At 46.8% G+C, this 17,300-nt stretch overlaps 38 non-coding genes and 18 pseudogenes across 38 annotated transcripts; all 56 read left to right on the top strand.

The window, feature by feature from the left end:
• Position 1: 1 nt before the first annotated feature.
• On the top strand, positions 2-120 carry LOC138541608 (5S ribosomal RNA). The gene has a single exon (XR_011289610.1). It is a non-coding gene; the product is annotated as a 5S ribosomal RNA (ribosomal RNA).
• A 106-nt stretch (positions 121-226) lies between these two features.
• On the top strand, positions 227-345 carry LOC138550931 (5S ribosomal RNA). Its single transcript, XR_011294673.1, has one exon. It is a non-coding gene; the product is annotated as a 5S ribosomal RNA (ribosomal RNA).
• Positions 346-451: 106 nt separating this feature from the next.
• LOC138548161 (5S ribosomal RNA) lies at positions 452-570 on the top strand. The gene has a single exon (XR_011291974.1). It is a non-coding gene; the product is annotated as a 5S ribosomal RNA (ribosomal RNA).
• Positions 571-676: 106 nt separating this feature from the next.
• On the top strand, positions 677-785 carry LOC138546543 (5S ribosomal RNA; annotated as a pseudogene).
• A 463-nt stretch (positions 786-1,248) lies between these two features.
• On the top strand, positions 1,249-1,367 carry LOC138549227 (5S ribosomal RNA). Its single transcript, XR_011293012.1, has one exon. It is a non-coding gene; the product is annotated as a 5S ribosomal RNA (ribosomal RNA).
• A 106-nt stretch (positions 1,368-1,473) lies between these two features.
• LOC138550700 (5S ribosomal RNA) lies at positions 1,474-1,592 on the top strand. The gene has a single exon (XR_011294448.1). It is a non-coding gene; the product is annotated as a 5S ribosomal RNA (ribosomal RNA).
• A 105-nt stretch (positions 1,593-1,697) lies between these two features.
• LOC138543664 (5S ribosomal RNA) lies at positions 1,698-1,806 on the top strand (annotated as a pseudogene).
• Positions 1,807-2,271: 465 nt separating this feature from the next.
• On the top strand, positions 2,272-2,390 carry LOC138538870 (5S ribosomal RNA). Its single transcript, XR_011286955.1, has one exon. It is a non-coding gene; the product is annotated as a 5S ribosomal RNA (ribosomal RNA).
• Positions 2,391-2,496: 106 nt separating this feature from the next.
• On the top strand, positions 2,497-2,615 carry LOC138540099 (5S ribosomal RNA). The gene has a single exon (XR_011288157.1). It is a non-coding gene; the product is annotated as a 5S ribosomal RNA (ribosomal RNA).
• A 106-nt stretch (positions 2,616-2,721) lies between these two features.
• On the top strand, positions 2,722-2,840 carry LOC138550449 (5S ribosomal RNA). The gene has a single exon (XR_011294201.1). It is a non-coding gene; the product is annotated as a 5S ribosomal RNA (ribosomal RNA).
• A 106-nt stretch (positions 2,841-2,946) lies between these two features.
• LOC138551269 (5S ribosomal RNA) lies at positions 2,947-3,065 on the top strand. The gene has a single exon (XR_011294995.1). It is a non-coding gene; the product is annotated as a 5S ribosomal RNA (ribosomal RNA).
• Positions 3,066-3,171: 106 nt separating this feature from the next.
• On the top strand, positions 3,172-3,280 carry LOC138545153 (5S ribosomal RNA; annotated as a pseudogene).
• Positions 3,281-3,743: 463 nt separating this feature from the next.
• On the top strand, positions 3,744-3,862 carry LOC138538871 (5S ribosomal RNA). Its single transcript, XR_011286956.1, has one exon. It is a non-coding gene; the product is annotated as a 5S ribosomal RNA (ribosomal RNA).
• Positions 3,863-3,968: 106 nt separating this feature from the next.
• On the top strand, positions 3,969-4,087 carry LOC138540100 (5S ribosomal RNA). Its single transcript, XR_011288158.1, has one exon. It is a non-coding gene; the product is annotated as a 5S ribosomal RNA (ribosomal RNA).
• Positions 4,088-4,193: 106 nt separating this feature from the next.
• On the top strand, positions 4,194-4,312 carry LOC138550451 (5S ribosomal RNA). The gene has a single exon (XR_011294203.1). It is a non-coding gene; the product is annotated as a 5S ribosomal RNA (ribosomal RNA).
• Positions 4,313-4,405: 93 nt separating this feature from the next.
• Positions 4,406-4,524, top strand: LOC138537326 (5S ribosomal RNA). Its single transcript, XR_011285466.1, has one exon. It is a non-coding gene; the product is annotated as a 5S ribosomal RNA (ribosomal RNA).
• A 106-nt stretch (positions 4,525-4,630) lies between these two features.
• LOC138545723 (5S ribosomal RNA) lies at positions 4,631-4,739 on the top strand (annotated as a pseudogene).
• Positions 4,740-5,209: 470 nt separating this feature from the next.
• LOC138537558 (5S ribosomal RNA) lies at positions 5,210-5,328 on the top strand. Its single transcript, XR_011285690.1, has one exon. It is a non-coding gene; the product is annotated as a 5S ribosomal RNA (ribosomal RNA).
• Positions 5,329-5,793: 465 nt separating this feature from the next.
• On the top strand, positions 5,794-5,912 carry LOC138542090 (5S ribosomal RNA). Its single transcript, XR_011290078.1, has one exon. It is a non-coding gene; the product is annotated as a 5S ribosomal RNA (ribosomal RNA).
• Positions 5,913-6,018: 106 nt separating this feature from the next.
• On the top strand, positions 6,019-6,137 carry LOC138540101 (5S ribosomal RNA). The gene has a single exon (XR_011288159.1). It is a non-coding gene; the product is annotated as a 5S ribosomal RNA (ribosomal RNA).
• Positions 6,138-6,243: 106 nt separating this feature from the next.
• On the top strand, positions 6,244-6,362 carry LOC138550452 (5S ribosomal RNA). The gene has a single exon (XR_011294204.1). It is a non-coding gene; the product is annotated as a 5S ribosomal RNA (ribosomal RNA).
• A 106-nt stretch (positions 6,363-6,468) lies between these two features.
• LOC138545466 (5S ribosomal RNA) lies at positions 6,469-6,573 on the top strand (annotated as a pseudogene).
• A 106-nt stretch (positions 6,574-6,679) lies between these two features.
• Positions 6,680-6,788, top strand: LOC138545154 (5S ribosomal RNA; annotated as a pseudogene).
• Positions 6,789-7,251: 463 nt separating this feature from the next.
• Positions 7,252-7,370, top strand: LOC138538872 (5S ribosomal RNA). Its single transcript, XR_011286957.1, has one exon. It is a non-coding gene; the product is annotated as a 5S ribosomal RNA (ribosomal RNA).
• A 106-nt stretch (positions 7,371-7,476) lies between these two features.
• On the top strand, positions 7,477-7,595 carry LOC138540102 (5S ribosomal RNA). Its single transcript, XR_011288160.1, has one exon. It is a non-coding gene; the product is annotated as a 5S ribosomal RNA (ribosomal RNA).
• Positions 7,596-7,701: 106 nt separating this feature from the next.
• Positions 7,702-7,820, top strand: LOC138550932 (5S ribosomal RNA). Its single transcript, XR_011294674.1, has one exon. It is a non-coding gene; the product is annotated as a 5S ribosomal RNA (ribosomal RNA).
• A 106-nt stretch (positions 7,821-7,926) lies between these two features.
• Positions 7,927-8,045, top strand: LOC138548162 (5S ribosomal RNA). The gene has a single exon (XR_011291975.1). It is a non-coding gene; the product is annotated as a 5S ribosomal RNA (ribosomal RNA).
• Positions 8,046-8,151: 106 nt separating this feature from the next.
• Positions 8,152-8,260, top strand: LOC138546544 (5S ribosomal RNA; annotated as a pseudogene).
• Positions 8,261-8,723: 463 nt separating this feature from the next.
• Positions 8,724-8,842, top strand: LOC138549228 (5S ribosomal RNA). Its single transcript, XR_011293013.1, has one exon. It is a non-coding gene; the product is annotated as a 5S ribosomal RNA (ribosomal RNA).
• A 106-nt stretch (positions 8,843-8,948) lies between these two features.
• On the top strand, positions 8,949-9,067 carry LOC138537289 (5S ribosomal RNA). Its single transcript, XR_011285430.1, has one exon. It is a non-coding gene; the product is annotated as a 5S ribosomal RNA (ribosomal RNA).
• A 105-nt stretch (positions 9,068-9,172) lies between these two features.
• LOC138545422 (5S ribosomal RNA) lies at positions 9,173-9,281 on the top strand (annotated as a pseudogene).
• Positions 9,282-9,746: 465 nt separating this feature from the next.
• On the top strand, positions 9,747-9,865 carry LOC138543156 (5S ribosomal RNA; annotated as a pseudogene).
• A 106-nt stretch (positions 9,866-9,971) lies between these two features.
• On the top strand, positions 9,972-10,090 carry LOC138540103 (5S ribosomal RNA). Its single transcript, XR_011288161.1, has one exon. It is a non-coding gene; the product is annotated as a 5S ribosomal RNA (ribosomal RNA).
• Positions 10,091-10,196: 106 nt separating this feature from the next.
• LOC138550453 (5S ribosomal RNA) lies at positions 10,197-10,315 on the top strand. The gene has a single exon (XR_011294205.1). It is a non-coding gene; the product is annotated as a 5S ribosomal RNA (ribosomal RNA).
• A 93-nt stretch (positions 10,316-10,408) lies between these two features.
• LOC138548163 (5S ribosomal RNA) lies at positions 10,409-10,527 on the top strand. Its single transcript, XR_011291976.1, has one exon. It is a non-coding gene; the product is annotated as a 5S ribosomal RNA (ribosomal RNA).
• Positions 10,528-10,633: 106 nt separating this feature from the next.
• Positions 10,634-10,742, top strand: LOC138545155 (5S ribosomal RNA; annotated as a pseudogene).
• A 463-nt stretch (positions 10,743-11,205) lies between these two features.
• Positions 11,206-11,324, top strand: LOC138549229 (5S ribosomal RNA). The gene has a single exon (XR_011293014.1). It is a non-coding gene; the product is annotated as a 5S ribosomal RNA (ribosomal RNA).
• Positions 11,325-11,430: 106 nt separating this feature from the next.
• Positions 11,431-11,549, top strand: LOC138550711 (5S ribosomal RNA). The gene has a single exon (XR_011294459.1). It is a non-coding gene; the product is annotated as a 5S ribosomal RNA (ribosomal RNA).
• A 105-nt stretch (positions 11,550-11,654) lies between these two features.
• LOC138545423 (5S ribosomal RNA) lies at positions 11,655-11,763 on the top strand (annotated as a pseudogene).
• A 465-nt stretch (positions 11,764-12,228) lies between these two features.
• On the top strand, positions 12,229-12,347 carry LOC138543157 (5S ribosomal RNA; annotated as a pseudogene).
• A 106-nt stretch (positions 12,348-12,453) lies between these two features.
• LOC138540104 (5S ribosomal RNA) lies at positions 12,454-12,572 on the top strand. The gene has a single exon (XR_011288162.1). It is a non-coding gene; the product is annotated as a 5S ribosomal RNA (ribosomal RNA).
• A 106-nt stretch (positions 12,573-12,678) lies between these two features.
• Positions 12,679-12,797, top strand: LOC138550454 (5S ribosomal RNA). The gene has a single exon (XR_011294206.1). It is a non-coding gene; the product is annotated as a 5S ribosomal RNA (ribosomal RNA).
• A 106-nt stretch (positions 12,798-12,903) lies between these two features.
• LOC138548164 (5S ribosomal RNA) lies at positions 12,904-13,022 on the top strand. Its single transcript, XR_011291977.1, has one exon. It is a non-coding gene; the product is annotated as a 5S ribosomal RNA (ribosomal RNA).
• A 106-nt stretch (positions 13,023-13,128) lies between these two features.
• LOC138545156 (5S ribosomal RNA) lies at positions 13,129-13,237 on the top strand (annotated as a pseudogene).
• Positions 13,238-13,700: 463 nt separating this feature from the next.
• LOC138549230 (5S ribosomal RNA) lies at positions 13,701-13,819 on the top strand. Its single transcript, XR_011293015.1, has one exon. It is a non-coding gene; the product is annotated as a 5S ribosomal RNA (ribosomal RNA).
• A 106-nt stretch (positions 13,820-13,925) lies between these two features.
• On the top strand, positions 13,926-14,044 carry LOC138550722 (5S ribosomal RNA). The gene has a single exon (XR_011294470.1). It is a non-coding gene; the product is annotated as a 5S ribosomal RNA (ribosomal RNA).
• A 105-nt stretch (positions 14,045-14,149) lies between these two features.
• LOC138545425 (5S ribosomal RNA) lies at positions 14,150-14,258 on the top strand (annotated as a pseudogene).
• Positions 14,259-14,723: 465 nt separating this feature from the next.
• Positions 14,724-14,842, top strand: LOC138543158 (5S ribosomal RNA; annotated as a pseudogene).
• A 106-nt stretch (positions 14,843-14,948) lies between these two features.
• On the top strand, positions 14,949-15,067 carry LOC138540105 (5S ribosomal RNA). Its single transcript, XR_011288163.1, has one exon. It is a non-coding gene; the product is annotated as a 5S ribosomal RNA (ribosomal RNA).
• Positions 15,068-15,173: 106 nt separating this feature from the next.
• LOC138550455 (5S ribosomal RNA) lies at positions 15,174-15,292 on the top strand. Its single transcript, XR_011294207.1, has one exon. It is a non-coding gene; the product is annotated as a 5S ribosomal RNA (ribosomal RNA).
• Positions 15,293-15,385: 93 nt separating this feature from the next.
• Positions 15,386-15,504, top strand: LOC138541123 (5S ribosomal RNA). The gene has a single exon (XR_011289138.1). It is a non-coding gene; the product is annotated as a 5S ribosomal RNA (ribosomal RNA).
• Positions 15,505-15,610: 106 nt separating this feature from the next.
• On the top strand, positions 15,611-15,719 carry LOC138545157 (5S ribosomal RNA; annotated as a pseudogene).
• Positions 15,720-16,182: 463 nt separating this feature from the next.
• Positions 16,183-16,301, top strand: LOC138549231 (5S ribosomal RNA). Its single transcript, XR_011293016.1, has one exon. It is a non-coding gene; the product is annotated as a 5S ribosomal RNA (ribosomal RNA).
• Positions 16,302-16,407: 106 nt separating this feature from the next.
• On the top strand, positions 16,408-16,526 carry LOC138550734 (5S ribosomal RNA). The gene has a single exon (XR_011294482.1). It is a non-coding gene; the product is annotated as a 5S ribosomal RNA (ribosomal RNA).
• Positions 16,527-16,631: 105 nt separating this feature from the next.
• LOC138545427 (5S ribosomal RNA) lies at positions 16,632-16,740 on the top strand (annotated as a pseudogene).
• Positions 16,741-17,205: 465 nt separating this feature from the next.
• The window catches only part of LOC138543159 (5S ribosomal RNA), a 119-nt pseudogene continuing 24 nt past the window's right edge, over positions 17,206-17,300 (top strand).

The following is a 17,300-nucleotide window of genomic DNA, read 5'->3' on the forward strand; positions in this document are numbered from 1 at the left end:
AGCCTACGGCCACACCACACTGAATGTGCCTGATCTCGTCTGATCTCAGAAGCTAAGCAGTGTCGGGCCTAGTTAGTACCTGGATGGAAGACCGCCAGGGAATACCAGGTGCTGTAGGCTTTTTTGTACTCCAAGTTCAGGAAGTGAGCCATTTCTCAATTGCCTTTCAAAACTGCAAGGTCTAGCCGACTAGATGCCTAAAAGTACAAAACTCACAAGAACCAGAGCCTACGGCCACACCACACTGAATGCGCCCGATCTCGTCTGATCTCGGAAGCTAAGCAGTGTCGGGCCTCGTTAGTACCTGGGTGGGAGACCGCCTGGGAATACCAGGTGCTGTAGGCTTTTTTGTGCTCCAAGTTCAGGAAGTGAGCCATTTCTCAATTGCCTTTCAAAACTGCAAGGTCTAGCTGACTAGATGCTTAAAAGTACAAAACTCACTAGGCCCAGAGCCTACGGCCACACCACACTGATTGCGCCCGATCTCGTCTGATCTCGGAAGCTAAGCAGTGTCGGGCCTAGTTAGTACCTGGATGGGAGACCACCTGGGAATACCAGGTGCTGTAGGCTTTTTTGTGCTCCAAGTTCAGGAAGTGAGCCATTTCACAATTGCCTTTCAAAACTGCAAGGTCTAGCCGACTAGATGCTTAAAAGTACAAAACTCACTAGGCCCAGAGCCTACGGCCACACCACACTGAATGTGCCCGATCTCGGAAGCTAAGCAGGGTCAGGCCTAGTTAGTACCTGGATGGGAGACTGCCTGGGAATACCAGGTGCTGTAGGCTTTTTTGTGCTCCATGATTAGTAATTGCGCAACTTCTCAATTATTTTTCAAATTTGGTATGTTTCCAAAATAATTGTATCCCGTTTTATAGCGGAAATGTTGGACAACATCATGAGGGCTGGAGCTACCTTTTTACATAGAATTATCATACAGGTAGTGTGTTCATGGGTAATAAATCGACTTTCACATGTAATGCAGTACAGAGAATATTGAGTCCTTCAAGAGGCATGAAAGAAAACCATTATTGTGTTGATTGTTCTCTCCACCTCCCTGCAACAGACACAGGATGGATGAATTAAAGTTATCCTACCAGACATAGGAGTCCTGAATGGGCCCACCAGTCTTATATATCTCGCCTGATCGAGCCTGATCGAGCGATGAGCGTGGTATCATGTTGCAAGTGGCTGCATGGCTTAGCTTACTAAATGCAAATGCATAAGAGTAATATTCTTAGCATTCCTAGAGCCTACGGCCACACCACACTGAATGCACCCGATCTCGTCTGATCTCGGAAGTTAAGCAGTGTCAGGCCTAGTTAGTACCTGGATGGGAGACCGCCTGGGAATACCAGGTGCTGTAGGCTTTTTTGTGCTCCAAGTTCAGGAAGTGAGCCATTTCTCAATTGCCATTCAAAACTGCAAGGTCTAGCCGACTAGATGCTTAAAAGTACAAAACTCACTAGGCCCAGAGCCTACGGCCACACCACACTGAATGCGCCCGATCTCGTCTGATCTCGGAAGCTAAGCAGTGTCGGGCCTAGTTAGTACCTGGATGGGAGACCACCTGGGAATACCAGGTGCTGTAGGCTTTTTTGTGCTCCAAGTTCAGGAAGTGAGCCATTTCACAATTGCCTTTCAAAACTGCAAGGTCTAGCCGACTAGATGCTTAAAAGTACAAACTCACTAGGCCCAGAGCCTACGGCCACACCACACTGAATGCGCCCGATCTCGGAAGCTAAGCAGGGTCGGGCCTAGTTAGTACCTGGATGGGAGACTGCCTGGGAATACCAGGTGCTGTAGGCTTTTTTTGTGCTCCATGATTAGTAATTGCGCAACTTCTCAATTATTTTTCAAATTTGGTATGTTTCCAAAATAATTGTATCCCGTTTTATAGCGGAAATGTTGGACAACATCATGAGGGCTGGAGCTACCTTTTTACATAGAATTAGCATACAGGTAGTGTGTTCATGGGTAATAAATCGACTTTCACATGTAATGCAGTACAGAGAATATTGAGTCCTTCAAGAGGCATGAAAGAAAACCATTATTGTGTTGATTGTTCTCTCCACCTCCCTGCAACAGACACAGGATGGATGAATTAAAGTTATCCTACCAGACATAGGAGTCCTGAATGGGCCCACCAGTCTTATATATCTCGCCTGATCGAGCGCTGATCGAGCGATGAGCGTGGTATCATGTTGCAAGTGGCTGCATGGCTTAGCTTACTAAATGCAAATGCATAAGAGTAATATTCTTAGCATTCCTAGAGCCTACGGCCACACCACACTGAATGCACCCGATCTCGACTGATCTCGGAAGTTAAGCAGTGTCAGGCCTAGTTAGTACCTGGATGGGAGACCGCCTGGGAATACCAGGTGCTGTAGGCTTTTTTGTGCTCCAAGTTCAGGAAGTGAGCCCTTTCTCAATTGCCTTTTAAAACTGCAAGGTCTAGCCGACTAGATGCTTAAAAGTACAAAACTCACTAGGCCCAGAGCCTACGGCCACACCACACTGAATGTGCCTGATCTCGTCTGATCTCAGAAGCTAAGCAGTGTCGGGCCTAGTTAGTACCTGGATGGAAGACCGCCTGGGAATACCAGGTGCTGTAGGCTTTTTTGTACTCCAAGTTCAGGAAGTGAGCCATTTCTCAATTGCCTTTCAAAACTGCAAGGTCTAGCCGACTAGATGCTTAAAAGTACAAAACTCACAAGAACCAGAGCCTACGGCCACACCACACTGAATGCGCCCGATCTCGTCTGATCTCGGAAGCTAAGCAGTGTCGGGCCTCGTTAGTACCTGGATGGGAGACCGCCTGGGAATACCAGGTGCTGTAGGCTTTTTTGTGCTTCAAGTTCAGGAAGTGAGCCATTTCTCAATTGCCTTTCAAAATTGCAAGGTCTAGCTGACTAGATGCTTAAAAGTACAAAACTCACTAGGCCCAGAGCCTACGGCCACACCACACTGATTGCGCCCGATCTCGTCTGATCTCGGAAGCTAAGTAGTGTCGGGCCTAGTTAGTACCTGGATGGGAGACCACCTGGGAATACCAGGTGCTGTAGGCTTTTTTGTGCTCCAAGTTCAGGAAGTGAGCCATTTCACAATTGCCTTTCAAAACTGCAAGGTCTAGCCGACTAGATGCTTAAAAGTACAAAACTCACTAGGCCCAGAGCCTACGGCCACACCACACTGAATGCGCCCGATCTCGGAAGCTAAGCAGGGTCAGGCCTAGTTAGTACCTGGATGGGAGACTGCCTGGGAATACCAGGTGCTGTAGGCTTTTTTGTGCTCCATGATTAGTAATTGCGCAACTTCTCAATTATTTTTCAAATTTGGTATGTTTCCAAAATAATTGTATCCCGTTTTATAGCGGAAATGTTGGACAACATCATGAGGGCTGGAGCTACCTTTTTACATAGAATTAGCATACAGGTAGTGTGTTCATGGGTAATAAATCGACTTTCACATGTAATGCAGTACAGAGAATATTGAGTCCTTCAAGAGGCATGAAAGAAAACCATTATTGTGTTGATTGTTCTCTCCACCTCCCTGCAACAGACACAGGATGGATGAATTAAAGTTATCCTACCAGACATAGGAGTCCTGAATGGGCCCACCAGTCTTATATATCTCGCCTGATCGAGCCTGATCGAGCGATGAGCGTGGTATCATGTTGCAAGTGGCTGCATGGCTTACCTTACTAAATGCAAATGCATAAGAGTAATATTCTTAGCATTCCTAGAGCCTACGGCCACACCACACTGAATGCACCCGATCTCGACTGATCTCGGAAGTTAAGCAGTGTCAGGCCTAGTTAGTACCTGGATGGGAGACCGCCTGGGAATACCAGGTGCTGTAGGCTTTTTTGTGCTCCAAGTTCAGGAAGTGAGCCCTTTCTCAATTGCCTTTTAAAACTGCAAGGTCTAGCCGACTAGATGCTTAAAAGTACAAAACTCACTAGGCCCAGAGCCTACGGCCACACCACACTGAATGTGCCTGATCTCGTCTGATCTCAGAAGCTAAGCAGTGTCGGGCCTAGTTAGTACCTGGATGGAAGACCGCCTGGGAATACCAGGTGCTGTAGGCTTTTTTGTACTCCAAGTTCAGGAAGTGAGCCATTTCTCAATTGCCTTTCAAAACTGCAAGGTCTAGCCGACTAGATGCTTAAAAGTACAAAACTCACAAGAACCAGAGCCTACGGCCACACCACACTGAATGCGCCCGATCTCGTCTGATCTCGGAAGCTAAGCAGTGTCGGGCCTCGTTAGTACCTGGATGGGAGACCGCCTGGGAATACCAGGTGCTGTAGGCTTTTTTGTGCTCCAAGTTCAGGAAGTGAGCCATTTCTCAATTGCAAGGTCTAGCTGACTAGATGCTTAAAAGTACAAAACTCACTAGGCCCAGAGCCTACGGCCACACCACACTGATTGCGCCCGATCTCGTCTGATCTCGGAAGCTAAGCAGTGTCGGGCCTAGTTAGTACCTGGATGGGAGACCACCTGGGAATACCAGGTGCTGTAAGCTTTTTTGTGCTCCAAGTTCAGGAAGTGAGCCATTTCACAATTGCCTTTCAAAACTGCAAGGTCTAGCCGACTAGATGCTTAAAAGTACAAAACTCACTAGGCCCAGAGCCTACGGCCACACCACACTGAATGCGCCCGATCTCGGAAGCTAAGCGGGGTCAGGCCTAGTTAGTACCTGGATGGGAGACTGCCTGGGAATACCAGGTGCTGTAGGCTTTTTTGTGCTCCATGATTAGTAATTGCGCAACTTCTCAATTATTTTTCAAATTTGGTATGTTTCCAAAATAATTGTATCCCGTTTTATAGCGGAAATGTTGGACAACATCATGAGGGCTGGAGCTACCTTTTTACATAGAATTAGCATACAGGTAGTGTGTTCATGGGTAATAAATCGACTTTCACATGTAATGCAGTACAGAGAATATTGAGTCCTTCAAGAGGCATGAAAGAAAACCATTATTGTGTTGATTGTTCTCTCCACCTCCCTGCAACAGACACAGGATGGATGAATTAAAGTTATCCTACCAGACATAGGAGTCCTGAATGGGCCCACCAGTCTTATATATCTCGCCTGATCGAGCCTGATCGAGCGATGAGCGATGAGCGTGGTATCATGTTGCAAGTGGCTGCATGGCTTAGCTTACTAAATGCAAATGCATAAGAGTAATATTCTTAGCATTCCTAGAGCCTACGGCCACACCACACTGAATGCACCCGATCTCGTCTGATCTCGGAAGTTAAGCAGTGTCAGGCCTAGTTAGTACCTGGATGGGAGACTGCCTGGGAATACCAGGTGCTGTAGGCTTTTTTTGTGCTCCATGATTAGTAATTGCGCAACTTCTCAATTATTTTTCAAATTTGGTATGTTTCCAAAATAATTGTATCCCGTTTTATAGCGGAAATGTTGGACAACATCATGAGGGCTGGAGCTACCTTTTTACATAGAATTAGCATACAGGTAGTGTGTTCATGGGTAATAAATCGACTTTCACATGTAATGCAGTACAGAGAATATTGAGTCCTTCAAGAGGCATGAAAGAAAACCATTATTGTGTTGATTGTTCTCTCCACCTCCCTGCAACAGACACAGGATGGATGAATTAAAGTTATCCTACCAGACATAGGAGTCCTGAATGGGCCCACCAGTCTTATATATCTCGCCTGATCGAGCGCTGATCGAGCGATGAGCGTGGTATCATGTTGCAAGTGGCTGCATGGCTTAGCTTACTAAATGCAAATGCATAAGAGTAATATTCTTAGCATTCCTAGAGCCTACGGCCACACCACACTGAATGCACCCGATCTTGACTGATCTCGGAAGTTAAGCAGTGTCAGGCCTAGTTAGTACCTGGATGGGAGACCGCCTGGGAATACCAGGTGCTGTAGGCTTTTTTGTGCTCCAAGTTCAGGAAGTGAGCCCTTTCTCAATTGCCTTTTAAAACTGCAAGGTCTAGCCGACTAGATGCTTAAAAGTACAAAACTCACTAGGCCCAGAGCCTACGGCCACACCACACTGAATGTGCCTGATCTCGTCTGATCTCAGAAGCTAAGCAGTGTCGGGCCTAGTTAGTACCTGGATGGAAGACCGCCTGGGAATACCAGGTGCTGTAGGCTTTTTTGTACTCCAAGTTCAGGAAGTGAGCCATTTCTCAATTGCCTTTCAAAACTGCAAGGTCTAGCCGACTAGATGCTTAAAAGTACAAAACTCACAAGAACCAGAGCCTACGGCCACACCACACTGAATGCGCCCGATCTCGTCTGATCTCGGAAGCTAAGCAGTGTCGGGCCTCGTTAGTACCTGGATGGGAGACCGCCTGGGAATACCAGGTGCTGTAGGCTTTTTTGTGCTCCAAGTTCAGGAAGTGAGCCATTTCTCAATTGCCTTTCAAAATTGCAAGGTCTAGCTGACTAGATGCTTAAAAGTACAAAACTCACTAGGCCCAGAGCCTACGGCCACACCACACTGATTGCGCCCGAGGAAGCTAAGCAGTGTCGGGCCTAGTTAGTACCTGGATGGGAGACCACCTGGGAATACCAGGTGCTGTAGGCTTTTTTGTGCTCCAAGTTCAGGAAGTGAGCCATTTCACAATTGCCTTTCAAAACTGCAAGGTCTAGCCGACTAGATGCTTAAAAGTACAAAACTCACTAGGCCCAGAGCCTACGGCCACACCACACTGAATGCGCCCGATCTCGGAAGCTAAGCAGGGTCAGGCCTAGTTAGTACCTGGATGGGAGACTGCCTGGGAATACCAGGTGCTGTAGGCTTTTTTGTGCTCCATGATTAGTAATTGCGCAACTTCTCAATTATTTTTCAAATTTGGTATGTTTCCAAAATAATTGTATCCCGTTTTATAGCGGAAATGTTGGACAACATCATGAGGGCTGGAGCTACCTTTTTACATAGAATTAGCATACAGGTAGTGTGTTCATGGGTAATAAATCGACTTTCACATGTAATGCAGTACAGAGAATATTGAGTCCTTCAAGAGGCATGAAAGAAAACCATTATTGTGTTGATTGTTCTCTCCACCTCCCTGCAACAGACACAGGATGGATGAATTAAAGTTATCCTACCAGACATAGGAGTCCTGAATGGGCCCACCAGTCTTATATATCTCGCCTGATCGAGCCTGATCGAGCGATGAGCGTGGTATCATGTTGCAAGTGGCTGCATGGCTTAGCTTACTAAATGCAAATGCATAAGAGTAATATTCTTAGCATTCCTAGAGCCTACGGCCACACCACACTGAATGCACCCGATCTCGACTGATCTCGGAAGTTAAGCAGTGTCAGGCCTAGTTAGTACCTGGATGGGAGACCGCCTGGGAATACCAGGTGCTGTAGGCTTTTTTGTGCTCCAAGTTCAGGAAGTGAGCCCTTTCTCAATTGCCTTTTAAAACTGCAAGGTCTAGCCGACTAGATGCTTAAAAGTACAAAACTCACTAGGCCCAGAGCCTACGGCCACACCACACTGAATGTGCCTGATCTCGTCTGATCTCAGAAGCTAAGCAGTGTCGGGCCTAGTTAGTACCTGGATGGAAGACCGCCTGGGAATACCAGGTGCTGTAGGCTTTTTTGTACTCCAAGTTCAGGAAGTGAGCCATTTCTCAATTGCCTTTCAAAACTGCAAGGTCTAGCCGACTAGATGCCTAAAAGTACAAAACTCACAAGAACCAGAGCCTACGGCCACACCACACTGAATGCGCCCGATCTCGTCTGATCTCGGAAGCTAAGCAGTGTCGGGCCTCGTTAGTACCTGGGTGGGAGACCGCCTGGGAATACCAGGTGCTGTAGGCTTTTTTGTGCTCCAAGTTCAGGAAGTGAGCCATTTCTCAATTGCCTTTCAAAACTGCAAGGTCTAGCTGACTAGATGCTTAAAAGTACAAAACTCACTAGGCCCAGAGCCTACGGCCACACCACACTGATTGCGCCCGATCTCGTCTGATCTCGGAAGCTAAGCAGTGTCGGGCCTAGTTAGTACCTGGATGGGAGACCACCTGGGAATACCAGGTGCTGTAGGCTTTTTTGTGCTCCAAGTTCAGGAAGTGAGCCATTTCACAATTGCCTTTCAAAACTGCAAGGTCTAGCCGACTAGATGCTTAAAAGTACAAAACTCACTAGGCCCAGAGCCTACGGCCACACCACACTGAATGTGCCCGATCTCGGAAGCTAAGCAGGGTCAGGCCTAGTTAGTACCTGGATGGGAGACTGCCTGGGAATACCAGGTGCTGTAGGCTTTTTTGTGCTCCATGATTAGTAATTGCGCAACTTCTCAATTATTTTTCAAATTTGGTATGTTTCCAAAATAATTGTATCCCGTTTTATAGCGGAAATGTTGGACAACATCATGAGGGCTGGAGCTACCTTTTTACATAGAATTAGCATACAGGTAGTGTGTTCATGGGTAATAAATCGACTTTCACATGTAATGCAGTACAGAGAATATTGAGTCCTTCAAGAGGCATGAAAGAAAACCATTATTGTGTTGATTGTTCTCTCCACCTCCCTGCAACAGACACAGGATGGATGAATTAAAGTTATCCTACCAGACATAGGAGTCCTGAATGGGCCCACCAGTCTTATATATCTCGCCTGATCGAGCCTGATCGAGCGATGAGCGTGGTATCATGTTGCAAGTGGCTGCATGGCTTAGCTTACTAAATGCAAATGCATAAGAGTAATATTCTTAGCATTCCTAGAGCCTACGGCCACACCACACTGAATGCACCCGATCTCGTCTGATCTCGGAAGTTAAGCAGTGTCAGGCCTAGTTAGTACCTGGATGGGAGACCGCCTGGGAATACCAGGTGCTGTAGGCTTTTTTGTGCTCCAAGTTCAGGAAGTGAGCCATTTCTCAATTGCCTTTCAAAACTGCAAGGTCTAGCCGACTAGATGCTTAAAAGTACAAAACTCACTAGGCCCAGAGCCTACGGCCACACCACACTGAATGCGCCCGATCTCGTCTGATCTCGGAAGCTAAGCAGTGTCGGGCCTAGTTAGTACCTGGATGGGAGACCGCCTGGGAATACCAGGTGCTGTAGGCTTTTTTGTGCTCCAAGTTCAGGAAGTGAGCCATTTCTCAATTGCCTTTCAAAACTGCAAGGTCTAGCCGACTAGATGCTTAAAAGTACAAACTCACTAGGCCCAGAGCCTACGGCCACACCACACTGAATGCGCCCGATCTCAGAAGCTAAGCAGGGTCGGGCCTAGTTAGTACCTGGATGGGAGACTGCCTGGGAATACCAGGTGCTGTAGGCTTTTTTTGTGCTCCATGATTAGTAATTGCGCAACTTCTCAATTATTTTTCAAATTTGGTATGTTTCCAAAATAATTGTATCCCGTTTTATAGCGGAAATGTTGGACAACATCATGAGGGCTGGAGCTACCTTTTTACATAGAATTAGCATACAGGTAGTGTGTTCATGGGTAATAAATCGACTTTCACATGTAATGCAGTACAGAGAATATTGAGTCCTTCAAGAGGCATGAAAGAAAACCATTATTGTGTTGATTGTTCTCTCCACCTCCCTGCAACAGACACAGGATGGATGAATTAAAGTTATCCTACCAGACATAGGAGTCCTGAATGGGCCCACCAGTCTTATATATCTCGCCTGATCGAGCGCTGATCGAGCGATGAGCGTGGTATCATGTTGCAAGTGGCTGCATGGCTTAGCTTACTAAATGCAAATGCATAAGAGTAATATTCTTAGCATTCCTAGAGCCTACGGCCACACCACACTGAATGCACCCGATCTCGACTGATCTCGGAAGTTAAGCAGTGTCACTACTAGTTAGTACCTGGATGGGAGACCGCCTGGGAATACCAGGTGCTGTAGGCTTTTTTGTGCTCCAAGTTCAGGAAGTGAGCCCTTTCTCAATTGCCTTTTAAAACTGCAAGGTCTAGCCGACTAGATGCTTAAAAGTACAAAACTCACTAGGCCCAGAGCCTACGGCCACACCACACTGAATGTGCCTGATCTCGTCTGATCTCAGAAGCTAAGCAGTGTCGGGCCTAGTTAGTACCTGGATGGAAGACCGCCTGGGAATACCAGGTGCTGTAGGCTTTTTTGTACTCCAAGTTCAGGAAGTGAGCCATTTCTCAATTGCCTTTCAAAACTGCAAGGTCTAGCCGACTAGATGCTTAAAAGTACAAAACTCACAAGAACCAGAGCCTACGGCCACACCACACTGAATGCGCCCGATCTCGTCTGATCTCGGAAGCTAAGCAGTGTCGGGCCTCGTTAGTACCTGGATGGGAGACCGCCTGGGAATACCAGGTGCTGTAGGCTTTTTTGTGCTCCAAGTTCAGGAAGTGAGCCATTTCTCAATTGCAAGGTCTAGCTGACTAGATGCTTAAAAGTACAAAACTCACTAGGCCCAGAGCCTACGGCCACACCACACTGATTGCGCCCGATCTCGTCTGATCTCGGAAGCTAAGCAGTGTCGGGCCTAGTTAGTACCTGGATGGGAGACCACCTGGGAATACCAGGTGCTGTAGGCTTTTTTGTGCTCCAAGTTCAGGAAGTGAGCCATTTCACAATTGCCTTTCAAAACTGCAAGGTCTAGCCGACTAGATGCTTAAAAGTACAAAACTCACTAGGCCCAGAGCCTACGGCCACACCACACTGAATGCGCCCGATCTCGGAAGCTAAGCAGGGTCAGGCCTAGTTAGTACCTGGATGGGAGACTGCCTGGGAATACCAGGTGCTGTAGGCTTTTTTGTGCTCCATGATTAGTAATTGCGCAACTTCTCAATTATTTTTCAAATTTGGTATGTTTCCAAAATAATTGTATCCCGTTTTATAGCGGAAATGTTGGACAACATCATGAGGGCTGGAGCTACCTTTTTACATAGAATTAGCATACAGGTAGTGTGTTCATGGGTAATAAATCGACTTTCACATGTAATGCAGTACAGAGAATATTGAGTCCTTCAAGAGGCATGAAAGAAAACCATTATTGTGTTGATTGTTCTCTCCACCTCCCTGCAACAGACACAGGATGGATGAATTAAAGTTATCCTACCAGACATAGGAGTCCTGAATGGGCCCACCAGTCTTATATATCTGGCCTGATCGAGCCTGATCGAGCGATGAGCGTGGTATCATGTTGCAAGTGGCTGCATGGCTTAGCTTACTAAATGCAAATGCATAAGAGTAATATTCTTAGCATTCCTAGAGCCTACGGCCACACCACACTGAATGCACCCGATCTCGTCTGATCTCGGAAGTTAAGCAGTGTCAGGCCTAGTTAGTACCTGGATGGGAGACCGCCTGGGAATACCAGGTGCTGTAGGCTTTTTTGTGCTCCAAGTTCAGGAAGTGAGCCATTTCTCAATTGCCTTTCAAAACTGCAAGGTCTAGCCGACTAGATGCTTAAAAGTACAAAACTCACTAGGCCCAGAGCCTACGGCCACACCACACTGAATGCGCCCGATCTCGTCTGATCTCGGAAGCTAAGCAGTGTCGGGCCTAGTTAGTACCTGGATGGGAGACCACCTGGGAATACCAGGTGCTGTAGGCTTTTTTGTGCTCCAAGTTCAGGAAGTGAGCCATTTCACAATTGCCTTTCAAAACTGCAAGGTCTAGCCGACTAGATGCTTAAAAGTACAAACTCACTAGGCCCAGAGCCTACGGCCACACCACACTGAATGCGCCCGATCTCAGAAGCTAAGCAGGGTCGGGCCTAGTTAGTACCTGGATGGGAGACTGCCTGGGAATACCAGGTGCTGTAGGCTTTTTTTGTGCTCCATGATTAGTAATTGCGCAACTTCTCAATTATTTTTCAAATTTGGTATGTTTCCAAAATAATTGTATCCCGTTTTATAGCGGAAATGTTGGACAACATCATGAGGGCTGGAGCTACCTTTTTACATAGAATTAGCATACAGGTAGTGTGTTCATGGGTAATAAATCGACTTTCACATGTAATGCAGTACAGAGAATATTGAGTCCTTCAAGAGGCATGAAAGAAAACCATTATTGTGTTGATTGTTCTCTCCACCTCCCTGCAACAGACACAGGATGGATGAATTAAAGTTATCCTACCAGACATAGGAGTCCTGAATGGGCCCACCAGTCTTATATATCTCGCCTGATCGAGCGCTGATCGAGCGATGAGCGTGGTATCATGTTGCAAGTGGCTGCATGGCTTAGCTTACTAAATGCAAATGCATAAGAGTAATATTCTTAGCATTCCTAGAGCCTACGGCCACACCACACTGAATGCACCCGATCTCGACTGATCTCGGAAGTTAAGCAGTGTCACTACTAGTTAGTACCTGGATGGGAGACCGCCTGGGAATACCAGGTGCTGTAGGCTTTTTTGTGCTCCAAGTTCAGGAAGTGAGCCCTTTCTCAATTGCCTTTTAAAACTGCAAGGTCTAGCCGACTAGATGCTTAAAAGTACAAAACTCACTAGGCCCAGAGCCTACGGCCACACCACACTGAATGTGCCTGATCTCGTCTGATCTCAGAAGCTAAGCAGTGTCGGGCCTAGTTAGTACCTGGATGGAAGACCGCCTGGGAATACCAGGTGCTGTAGGCTTTTTTGTACTCCAAGTTCAGGAAGTGAGCCATTTCTCAATTGCCTTTCAAAACTGCAAGGTCTAGCCGACTAGATGCTTAAAAGTACAAAACTCACAAGAACCAGAGCCTACGGCCACACCACACTGAATGCGCCCGATCTCGTCTGATCTCGGAAGCTAAGCAGTGTCGGGCCTCGTTAGTACCTGGATGGGAGACCGCCTGGGAATACCAGGTGCTGTAGGCTTTTTTGTGCTCCAAGTTCAGGAAGTGAGCCATTTCTCAATTGCCTTTCAAAATTGCAAGGTCTAGCTGACTAGATGCTTAAAAGTACAAAACTCACTAGGCCCAGAGCCTACGGCCACACCACACTGATTGCGCCCGATCTCGTCTGATCTCGGAAGCTAAGCAGTGTCGGGCCTAGTTAGTACCTGGATGGGAGACCACCTGGGAATACCAGGTGCTGTAGGCTTTTTTGTGCTCCAAGTTCAGGAAGTGAGCCATTTCACAATTGCCTTTCAAAACTGCAAGGTCTAGCCGACTAGATGCTTAAAAGTACAAAACTCACTAGGCCCAGAGCCTACGGCCACACCACACTGAATGCGCCCGATCTCGGAAGCTAAGCAGGGTCAGGCCTAGTTAGTACCTGGATGGGAGACTGCCTGGGAATACCAGGTGCTGTAGGCTTTTTTGTGCTCCATGATTAGTAATTGCGCAACTTCTCAATTATTTTTCAAATTTGGTATGTTTCCAAAATAATTGTATCCCGTTTTATAGCGGAAATGTTGGACAACATCATGAGGGCTGGAGCTACCTTTTTACATAGAATTAGCATACAGGTAGTGTGTTCATGGGTAATAAATCGACTTTCACATGTAATGCAGTACAGAGAATATTGAGTCCTTCAAGAGGCATGAAAGAAAACCATTATTGTGTTGATTGTTCTCTCCACCTCCCTGCAACAGACACAGGATGGATGAATTAAAGTTATCCTACCAGACATAGGAGTCCTGAATGGGCCCACCAGTCTTATATATCTGGCCTGATCGAGCCTGATCGAGCGATGAGCGTGGTATCATGTTGCAAGAGGCTGCATGGCTTAGCTTACTAAATGCAAATGCATAAGAGTAATATTCTTAGCATTCCTAGAGCCTACGGCCACACCACACTGAATGCACCCGATCTCGTCTGATCTCGGAAGTTAAGCAGTGTCAGGCCTAGTTAGTACCTGGATGGGAGACCGCCTGGGAATACCAGGTGCTGTAGGCTTTTTTGTGCTCCAAGTTCAGGAAGTGAGCCATTTCTCAATTGCCTTTCAAAACTGCAAGGTCTAGCCGACTAGATGCTTAAAAGTACAAAACTCACTAGGCCCAGAGCCTACGGCCACACCACACTGAATGCGCCCGATCTCGTCTGATCTCGGAAGCTAAGCAGTGTCGGGCCTAGTTAGTACCTGGATGGGAGACCACCTGGGAATACCAGGTGCTGTAGGCTTTTTTGTGCTCCAAGTTCAGGAAGTGAGCCATTTCACAATTGCCTTTCAAAACTGCAAGGTCTAGCCGACTAGATGCTTAAAAGTACAAACTCACTAGGCCCAGAGCCTACGGCCACACCACACTGAATGCGCCCGATCTCAGAAGCTAAGCAGGGTCGGGCCTAGTTAGTACCTGGATGGGAGACTGCCTGGGAATACCAGGTGCTGTAGGCTTTTTTTGTGCTCCATGATTAGTAATTGCGCAACTTCTCAATTATTTTTCAAATTTGGTATGTTTCCAAAATAATTGTATCCCGTTTTATAGCGGAAATGTTGGACAACATCATGAGGGCTGGAGCTACCTTTTTACATAGAATTAGCATACAGGTAGTGTGTTCATGGGTAATAAATCGACTTTCACATGTAATGCAGTACAGAGAATATTGAGTCCTTCAAGAGGCATGAAAGAAAACCATTATTGTGTTGATTGTTCTCTCCACCTCCCTGCAACAGACACAGGATGGATGAATTAAAGTTATCCTACCAGACATAGGAGTCCTGAATGGGCCCACCAGTCTTATATATCTCGCCTGATCGAGCGCTGATCGAGCGATGAGCGTGGTATCATGTTGCAAGTGGCTGCATGGCTTAGCTTACTAAATGCAAATGCATAAGAGTAATATTCTTAGCATTCCTAGAGCCTACGGCCACACCACACTGAATGCACCCGATCTCGACTGATCTCGGAAGTTAAGCAGTGTCACTACTAGTTAGTACCTGGATGGGAGACCGCCTGGGAATACCAGGTGCTGTAGGCTTTTTTGTGCTCCAAGTTCAGGAAGTGAGCCCTTTCTCAATTGCCTTTTAAAACTGCAAGGTCTAGCCGACTAGATGCTTAAAAGTACAAAACTCACTAGGCCCAGAGCCTACGGCCACACCACACTGAATGTGCCTGATCTCGTCTGATCTCAGAAGCTAAGCAGTGTCGGGCCTAGTTAGTACCTGGATGGAAGACCGCCTGGGAATACCAGGTGCTGTAGGCTTTTTTGTACTCCAAGTTCAGGAAGTGAGCCATTTCTCAATTGCCTTTCAAAACTGCAAGGTCTAGCCGACTAGATGCTTAAAAGTACAAAACTCACAAGAACCAGAGCCTACGGCCACACCACACTGAATGCGCCCGATCTCGTCTGATCTCGGAAGCTAAGCAGTGTCGGGCCTCGTTAGTACCTGGATGGGAGACCGCCTGGGAATACCAGGTGCTGTAGGCTTTTTTGTGCTCCAAGTTCAGGAAGTGAGCCATTTCTCAATTGCAAGGTCTAGCTGACTAGATGCTTAAAAGTACAAAACTCACTAGGCCCAGAGCCTACGGCCACACCACACTGATTGCGCCCGATCTCGTCTGATCTCGGAAGCTAAGCAGTGTCGGGCCTAGTTAGTACCTGGATGTGAGACCACCTGGGAATACCAGGTGCTGTAGGCTTTTTTGTGCTCCAAGTTCAGGAAGTGAGCCATTTCACAATTGCCTTTCAAAACTGCAAGGTCTAGCCGACTAGATGCTTAAAAGTACAAAACTCACTAGGCCCAGAGCCTACGGCCACACCACACTGAATGCGCCCGATCTCGGAAGCTAAGCAGGGTCAGGCCTAGTTAGTACCTGGATGGGAGACTGCCTGGGAATACCAGGTGCTGTAGGCTTTTTTGTGCTCCATGATTAGTAATTGCGCAACTTCTCAATTATTTTTCAAATTTGGTATGTTTCCAAAATAATTGTATCCCGTTTTATAGCGGAAATGTTGGACAACATCATGAGGGCTGGAGCTACCTTTTTACATAGAATTAGCATACAGGTAGTGTGTTCATGGGTAATAAATCGACTTTCACATGTAATGCAGTACAGAGAATATTGAGTCCTTCAAGAGGCATGAAAGAAAACCATTATTGTGTTGATTGTTCTCTCCACCTCCCTGCAACAGACACAGGATGGATGAATTAAAGTTATCCTACCAGACATAGGAGTCCTGAATGGGCCCACCAGTCTTATATATCTCGCCTGATCGAGCCTGATCGAGCGATGAGCGTGGTATCATGTTGCAAGTGGCTGCATGGCTTAGCTTACTAAATGCAAATGCATAAGAGTAATATTCTTAGCATTCCTAGAGCCTACGGCCACACCACACTGAATGCACCCGATCTCGTCTGATCTCGGAAGTTAAGCAGTGTCAGGCCTAGTTAGTACCTGGATGGGAGACCGCCTGGGAATACCAGGTGCTGTAGGCTTTTTTGTGCTCCAAGTTCAGGAAGTGAGCCATTTCTCAATTGCCTTTCAAAACTGCAAGGTCTAGCCGACTAGATGCTTAAAAGTACAAAACTCACTAGGCCCAGAGCCTACGGCCACACCACACTGAATGCGCCCGATCTCGTCTGATCTCGGAAGCTAAGCAGTGTCGGGCCTAGTTAGTACCTGGATGGGAGACCACCTGGGAATACCAGGTGCTGTAGGCTTTTTTGTGCTCCAAGTTCAGGAAGTGAGCCATTTCACAATTGCCTTTCAAAACTGCAAGGTCTAGCCGACTAGATGCTTAAAAGTACAAACTCACTAGGCCCAGAGCCTACGGCCACACCACACTGAATGCGCCCGATCTCAGAAGCTAAGCAGGGTCGGGCCTAGTTAGTACCTGGATGGGAGACTGCCTGGGAATACCAGGTGCTGTAGGCTTTTTTTGTGCTCCATGATTAGTAATTGCGCAACTTCTCAATTATTTTTCAAATTTGGTATGTTTCCAAAATAATTGTATCCCGTTTTATAGCGGAAATGTTGGACAACATCATGAGGGCTGGAGCTACCTTTTTACATAGAATTAGCATACAGGTAGTGTGTTCATGGGTAATAAATCGACTTTCACATGTAATGCAGTACAGAGAATATTGAGTCCTTCAAGAGGCATGAAAGAAAACCATTATTGTGTTGATTGTTCTCTCCACCTCCCTGCAACAGACACAGGATGGATGAATTAAAGTTATCCTACCAGACATAGGAGTCCTGAATGGGCCCACCAGTCTTATATATCTCGCCTGATCGAGCGCTGATCGAGCGATGAGCGTGGTATCATGTTGCAAGTGGCTGCATGGCTTAGCTTACTAAATGCAAATGCATAAGAGTAATATTCTTAGCATTCCTAGAGCCTACGGCCACACCACACTGAATGCACCCGATCTCGACTGATCTCGGAAGTTAAGCAGTGTCACTACTAGTTAGTACCTGGATGGGAGACCGCC

Source organism: Ambystoma mexicanum, unplaced genomic scaffold (assembly GCF_040938575.1).
Source record: "Ambystoma mexicanum isolate Mex_15411 unplaced genomic scaffold, UKY_AmexF1_1 Mex_scaf10, whole genome shotgun sequence".
NCBI classification, from domain to species: Eukaryota; Metazoa; Chordata; class Amphibia; order Caudata; family Ambystomatidae; genus Ambystoma; species Ambystoma mexicanum.